The sequence below is a fragment of the Cupressus sempervirens genome, chromosome 3 (assembly GCF_028749045.1).
Source record: "Cupressus sempervirens isolate cs-2001-9-10 chromosome 3, ASM2874904v1, whole genome shotgun sequence".
NCBI classification, from domain to species: domain Eukaryota; kingdom Viridiplantae; phylum Streptophyta; class Pinopsida; order Cupressales; family Cupressaceae; genus Cupressus; species Cupressus sempervirens.
Window position 1 is genome coordinate 646,764,685 of NC_143120.1, and position 8,204 is coordinate 646,772,888.

The 8,204-nt window shown below is 35.7% G+C and overlaps 1 pseudogene; it reads right to left on the reverse strand.

Annotated features, from left to right (window-relative positions):
* Window positions 1-799: 799 nt before the first annotated feature.
* On the reverse strand, window positions 800-5,892 carry LOC149568358 (putative aldo-keto reductase 2; annotated as a pseudogene).
* Between the last annotated feature and the right edge of the window lie 2,312 nt (window positions 5,893-8,204).

The window sequence follows — 8,204 nt, forward strand, 5'->3', positions numbered from 1 at the left end:
AATATTTTAGAGCATGTTGAACATCATGGTGAAGGAGTGGACCATGTTCCAAGTGTTCAACATGTTGACGCGGTGGAAAATCAAAATGTTAATGTACATGATGTGGAATTGTCAGGTAAGAAAAATGCATTTTATGTTGTAGTCGTACTTAATTACAAACTTGTAATAGTTAGAAAAAGAAAAAGAGTATGCCAATTTATCTCATTCACTTGTTCTTGCAATAGAGTCCCCTTTAGTGCAGCAACCTCCTGCTCCTCCAAAGAGAAGGAGCCATCGTAAGTTGACATTATACATGCCAAAAGAGGAGGAGAATGATGCAGATATAGATGCTCCTATGAGCACTTTTCTTAAGAGAGCTCAAAAAAACAAAAACAAAAAGAAATGAAGTTTTAAAAATCTTCTTTGATAAACCTTGTTGGATAATGAAAGAACTTTGTTTTAAGTAATTATGTATGAATGATGCATATTAATACAGATTTTTATTTTATGTTAATGAATATTGTTATGTGTTAATGAATTTTTTATTAGTATTGTGTATTAATGAAATTTATATCATATTAATGAATGTTATGTGATTGTATTGATTGAATGTTATAGTTTATAAATGGATGAATGAATGAATGAAGTATGTAATTAGATGATAATGGGTACTTTAGATTGATGTTAGGGGGAGGGGGGTGAGGCCATATGAGCTTCCACCTTCATGTGGTTGGCCTTGTTAAGTAGAGAATATTATAGTATTCTTGAAACCAAGTGAAGCTCAAACTAACATAAAATGGACACTTTGCATGTCGTAGGTCTAAAATGATCCACAACTACTGTTGCCCATAACATCATTTCCCTGGTCCTGAACCCATGCAAGAGCAACCTGGCTTGGGTTGCACCCTTTTCTTAAACTGATCTTACTTAGCTTTAGGAATAGATCTTGGTTCCACTCAATATTCTCACCTTAAAACCTCGGATTCCCCTATTTAATAGATCAATTATTATGATATGAAACAATCAACAATGACAAAATCAAATCAAATTAATTTTCACCTTTATTATCAGTCTTGTCATGTAGATTTTTGTTTAGATTTTACTTTTTTGTTCAATCTCAATGTTTGAACTCAAAATTAGATCATCTTTAAAATGGTACAATTATTAAATGGAAAAAAAAATCCTATCCTTTACCTTATGAATTCATTATCTGTCACACTTTGAAGAAGTTTTCCTCCTGTGCTGAAGAAACCCATGCCTAAAGGACTGTATGGAACAATCCCAATCCCCAACTCCCTATGAATGGAATAAAATGAAATGAAATAAATATAAGTAAGCTTGTATTCCTTATCTAAGTTCAAATGGAAAAAAGTTTGAAAAAAAATCTTATTAAAAACTTCAACTTTTGGTATATACTGTGAACCCAATTCACAAATATTTATTCTCAGTTCTTTGTAATCTATAAAGTAAACATTGAATCATGGACTATTGAGGTATTATATTGTCACAACGTTTACCTGGAGGTGGGAATAATTTGGGCCTCAGAATCCCTACTCCAGAGAGACCATTCAAGCTACACAGCAGTGATTGGATGCACTGCATGGGCCCTACGGATTGTTGAAGCAGAGGCTTTAGACAGACCCACATATTTTATATTTCCCACTTCTACCAGCTTCTTTAGTTCACCCATTTTTATCAAAGGAAAACTCATTTCCTTGTTATTAGATTTCTTTTCTTTTGCTAGGCCTCAGTAAAGAGCCAGAGGGATACAATCTTGCCCTCCAAAGTCATACAACCTTGATTATTAGACACATATTTTCTAGTGAGGTTTGAAATTTTTATTTTTATTTTTCTGAGACAAATTCATTGACTCGTGTTACATTAGCTTCATAATAAATCATCTCTCATGACAATAAGTTGGAGTAGTACTGCAATTAGTGACCTTCTTGAAAGGCTTAATGCTTCACCTTATGAGCATCATCTAAATGTAATGAGTACTAAACATTCCATTCATTCTTATTAAAAATGAGTTCTTGTGAACCACTATTAAAATAACTTGTGTGAATGTGTTTCACTAGAAAACCACACAGTTGAATCCTTGTATTAAAATCACAATTTGACTTGCTGTAGAAAATATTTCATACTTATCAATCTCAATAATTGATATGTAAAATATATTTCTCACATCAAATCAAATTCAAGATTCAACTATGTAGTTTTTGGAGAAAAATCATTGCCCAAAATTTTATAAATAAGATTAAAATAAAAAACCTATCACAGTAGTACAGATTTTGAATCTTAAAATTTACAGCGCCATGACAAAATAGTATTTTGGTGCAAGGTTAAGGGTTTGGAATCTGAAGACTTACAATAGCTTCTATGGGTGCAATAATATCCACCTTGTGCTGGTAATAAAGATCAATGTAGTCTATATCAAGCCTCTTGAGGCTTGCTTCACAGGCAGCCCTGACATATGCAGGATCTCCCTTCACACCAAATTCTCCATTACTCCAAGTCAATCCAAACTTAGTTACAATATGCACCTTCTCTCTGATACCTTTCAGAGCCTATTTAGGAAGGAACAATAAAAGCATTATGCACAGTGTTAGAACAATCAAGCTCAGAGAATTAATAGATTAAGAAATGGAAACAGTAAGAGTTTGAAACAAGATATGCATCTTGATAGCTCCTTTTTAAGAATGGAAAATTTTTGCATTTAGGTGAATTTTTAAAAATCTTGTCTTGATAGGGTCGGGATCATTTCTCAAAATTTTAGAAAACCCTAGTTATTTTTATAATCATCATCTCTCTTTAACCCTAGGCCATAAGTATGAGCAGGTTTTCATTTTAAAGAAAGGAAAGAATCTTTTTTTCTTTGATCTTTTCTGATCTTCTGAGAAAGGAATTGACGTAACATTGTGAGCTTGTGTTGTGGTCTCTTTAATCTCATGATAGTCCTTGTATCATGTCATCGAAGGGGAATTTCATTTCTTTTCTAATCCTACAATGATCTTTATATCGTAAGATCGTATCACGTTGTGTTTTGCTAATAAAGGGGTCTTTTACGATTGCTCGATTAGTGTTTACTTGTGGCATCGGGAGCAGAGGACAAAAGGGATCACGATCCTACGATAAAGCTTTTGTCCTCAGGTCACAAAGAAGATAGATGGGGCTCGGCCATCTTACGAGGCATGTTGTATGAACTGAGAATGAAATCAAATGGGTTAAGACATTACGATGAGGGCCTTGTCATATGATCATATGATGGATAAAGATGTGTTATGATGGTGTGACACCCTATTGTCGTAGGATCATGGAATTCATGAATGCAAGCGTGTCACTTGCTGACATGATAGATGTCAAATTCTTGTTGAAATCAAGCTAGTATATAGATGCTAGATGTGTTCAGAATTAGCATTAGTGGGACCAAGGGTAGTGAGATGGCGCATGGATAATGGTCTCTGATCTTACGATAAGTTCTTTCATCATAAGATCTCAGAACTCTAAGGAAGGGTTTCCCGATGATGTGACTAGGGTTTTTCATAGCATTGCATGGATAATTTGTGCAATCATGATGTAACAGTGTAATATTTTCAGCTTAACCATAACATCATAGGATAAAATATGATGGGCTACAATGCTACGAGGTGATGAGTTCAACTATGATCGTGGGATTGTAGGAATTATGACCATGACTTATGATGCCCTGAAAAAAAAATTTCATGGGATCGTAAAACACAATGAGTAAGTTGTTGATGTTGTGATAAAGGAGTTATCGTAGAATCATGAAAGGATGTCATTTTTATCGATTTCTTGATGTGAAGTTTTTTATAGGACATCATGGGATCAGAGAGCCATTAATATAATATTGCAATATTATGAAATGTATTTTTAGTTGCCTTGTCATAATATCATAGAATCTAATCTCTTCAACATCAAACATAATGACAAGAAAAGAGTTTTGAGCTTCTCAGCCAATCAGTTTTTAATGCAGTACGAAAAGTGCATAGTTGGAAATCAATTTGGTGCTTCCTAAGGCTAACAGAATGGACTATGACCATTCTTAAGCATGTAGAAATCAATGTGATTTAAACATCCATTTAAGCCTGTCAACTTATAAGTTTGTTTCCACTGTCACTATTCATCATCTACAGAGTCACATTCTGACTTCATCTTGTGTTGCCTGTGTGAGCTATATCATTGTTCAAAAGTTTATGTGGGAAATTTTTCTATGGTTACTAAGTTTCCAGTTATAGATTCAAAATGTCATACTAGGAGGTGGAAGAGATTTCAGCTAAGGAAATGGCAGTATCAGAGATGTCAACCTTGAAGGGAGGTAAAACTAGACAGAAAAAACCTAGTCATTTTCCTGAGGAATGGGTAAAATTGTTCCTTGGATCCATGAATGCCAACTCTATTAATGATCATATTTTCTTTGATCCATATGCCAACTACAGAGATGCTAGGTGCCCTGGTACCAATGGTGCTGATATTTTCTACTTTTTCTACTGCAACCAAGAGGAAAAGGTCCCTATTTGCAATCCTTGGAAGAAGAACCTTGCTAAGCTGATTTTCCTAGAGGTATTCGTGGATGTAGATTTAATGAAAGCTCTATTTAGATGTTATAATCCTGCCACCAAATCTTTCCATAGAAAATATGGATATATTTTATGCACCTTGGATAGAGAATCTTTCATTGAGGCTTTTGGGTTGACTGGGGCAATGGGTTAGCCTCTGGATTTGAAGGACTTACAGAGAAGGTTTGATGCAAACTTTACTGCTTTCACTAGAAATTCATTGCTACAACATATTCCTAGAGAATTGAAAAAGGTGGGTGGTTACCCAAAGAAAATATAGGAGAAGATGCCTATGGACAAGTTTAAAAATTATTTTGTCAAGACCATATATGGTGTCCATAACGTTATTGGAAAGGATGGGTCTGATGAAGTCTGGGGAGCTAAATATATAATTGCTAGAGATGTACAAGATGCTTTCCATGCTTGTGAATATGACTATGTTAGTCATATATTAGATATCATGAAGGAAAATATTGCTAGGGCAAGGTGTGGAGAAATGAGGGAATTCACTTTCCCATACTACTCTCTGCTGATGCACTTGATCCTTTACTGGAATGTAGGGTACATCAGCTCTGACTTTATTGATCAAACCTTTGATCTAGAAGGAGCTTTGTTGGTACAGCTATGGACACAGGTATGGGATAGCTCTTATCACTTTTTTGACTCTGTGTAATTTTTCAATAATTTTAGTGCTATTATAATGAAGATGTTAGACCCGGGGTACTTTAGGCCCCTTGAAATTCTAAAATATCTCTTAAGACCATCCCTGTTGCCTGATGGGAGGAAACTAGATCATAATTGGGGGGATATCTTTTTGTTTCCTACTTTTTCTTTGATGAGAGTGTATGGTTGTCCTCAGCCACCCCACATTTTACCAAAATTCATCCCTCCTAGATTGGGGATTATTGAATTTATTTGGGAATTGCTCATGGTTAATAGGGAATACTTGGGCCCTAAGGTACATAAGGAAACCTTTTTGTGTAGATTCTTTAAAATCAGTAATTTCACCATCAGTAAGGAAGCCCTAGAGCCTATCCATGCTTTTTTGCATCATTTCAACTTGTGCACTGGCCCTTATAGAATGTATGATCCTGAGGGATGGATGAGGACCACTTTAAAAGAAATGAGAAACTATGTGCTACCCAATTCCAAAGAATTGCCCCATGAAGACACCATTCCAAATATAGTAGCAAAGGGGGAGGTAGCTGATAAACTTGCAAAGTTGGATGATGTACTGAGGGTAGAGAGGGAATTAAAAAGAATTGACCCCCAATTCCTAGGTTTTTATATGGATATCCCTTACCCTCGTAGAATCAGGAAGATGGTCATAGACCATGCTGAAATAATGGCTAAAGTGCCAGAGGGTCTAGTAGGAGAGGAAGAAAGGGTGTGCCCAGATAGCCCTGAACCAGATGTAGCCCTAGAGGTAGAAGAGGAGGATGTACCCCAAGAATCTTGGATGGCAAAGGGGCATAAAAGATAGAAGATTGTACAGGTCCCACCTCAGGTCAAGCAAAGAACATTGCAAATTTTGCTAGGGAATAGTCAGTATTTTGCTAATATGAGGCAAAATTATCTCCAGACTAGGGCTGATGCAGCAGAAGGTATTCTAACTAACCTAGATTTAGCAACAGCAAGATTGGATGATAGCATCATCCAGGCTCAACAATTTTTAGAGGATGATGAATTCATCAAATCCAATGAATTTAAAAGTTTTTTATATAAGATAAAATAGAGTGAACTTGACCTCCAAATGAAACTTAATAAATTATATGAGTAGAGGATGGAGTTGATTGAAAAGCTACACTCCTATGATCCTGAAAGTCAGGTAATGACCTTGGAAGAAGCTAGGGATCTTGTTCAAAGAAGTGGCATATTACTAGTACCTGGTTGGGACCTGGAGCAAGAATTTATGCTTGATCAAATCAGAAGATAAGAGAATGCCATCTCTTATGAGGCAATTAGTGCTGGTGGTTTGAAGAGGGGAACTAGTTTTAACATTGATACCAAATCCTTGGCAGTTTGGAGTATGGCCCCTGCTTCTAATAAACCAAAATTGATGGATGTGCAAAGCACAGAGTAGGGTAACATGTTAATTTGGACTCTACAGGATAGCTCTAGAAAAGAAATCTCCAAGGCACTAAAACATTTCTCATTCATAAATGAGGCCAAGGTGGAGGAGATATAGGATAAATTATCCCAGGCTATACATGACTACATTAATGTTAGGAAGCTCTATGAAAATGAGCTTAGAACTAGTCATATATACAGAGAAAGAATTGTTGAACTAGAAAATAGAGTTAGGGCACTTGAAGATGAAGTTGCTTCCCTTAAGGAATAGCAAGTACAAGAAAAATAAAGAATGGCTCCAGTTCAGGGAGAAGAGGGACAAGGAAATTTAGTGCCAACCAAGGATACTACTCAGGCTCTGGTACAGACTGAGGACACAGAAGAAGAGTAATCCTCACAGCCTAGGAGGATGAGTACTGACACTCAGCCACTATAGTAGGGAGGAGATGTAAGAATTGGAATCCTTAGGTCCATGATGAGCCATAGGGTTGATACTCTAAAGAACCTATCTCAATAGGCTCATAGCTCTTTTGTTTCTTTGCAGAGTGTTGAGCAAGTTTGCAATGAAGCACTTTCTTGGTTAACCCCAACTTTCAACCTTTGGGGACCCTACATGAAATTTTTGGATAGAATAATAATCCTGATGGCTAAGAAGCCTGACTTACCAAATAAAATTTTCATAGTCAAGGAAAGCCTAGAAATGGTGAAAGAACTTAGTGGCTTCTTTTCTGGTAAGTTATATGTTATACAAGATAAGCTGAGGACACTATCAGATGGAATGGAACCTTGTATACCATCAATTATCACTACTACTAATGTAGTAAAAGATTGGCAGGAGTGGTCAGCTTCTTTTGATGACATTTTGACTAGGGAGTCTACATCAGCAATTTTTGATGATACTTCAGATTCCCCTTTCCATGTTCTAGTTGATTCTGTTTTCAAGACAGAGATAAATTTAAATAAATTCATTGCTGAGTCTAAGGAAATTATGGATGCTAGGTGAGCCAAGGCTACTCAGGATTTACAAGGGGTGAAGGACACTAACTGGCCCACCAAGAGAGAAATTTATGTTTGGGAAGCAATGGGTGAAATAAAGGCCCTGCCGACTGGAAGTAGTTGAGATATTTTATATATTTACAAAAAAGGTACAGAAGATAGAAAAGATCAAAGGCTTCAATATTAATATTTTTCTACTTCCTCGGCTACTTACTTTTTTATTGATTACTATGGAAGATTGATCTTTTGTATTTATTGTGTTCACCTTCATATAGTTTTAGTTTTCCTTTCAAATTTTGACAGGTGTCCTCCTCTCATCTGTAGCTTGTTGCAATCCTATTTACAGATTCCCAAGATGAGAAGTAGAGGTCGGTTGTCTATAGAATTTTTGATATGGAATATTATTATTTTGCAGTCCATCCAGAGTGTGTTGTAATTACTTGAATGATTTCCAAGACAATGCATTTTTTTGAATACAATGAATATATTCTAAAAATAGTTGTCTCTCTATGTGTTACAGTTTGAGTCTTATTAGTAATATAAAACAAAATGGGAGGATTTATCCTCATCTGTCATTATCCT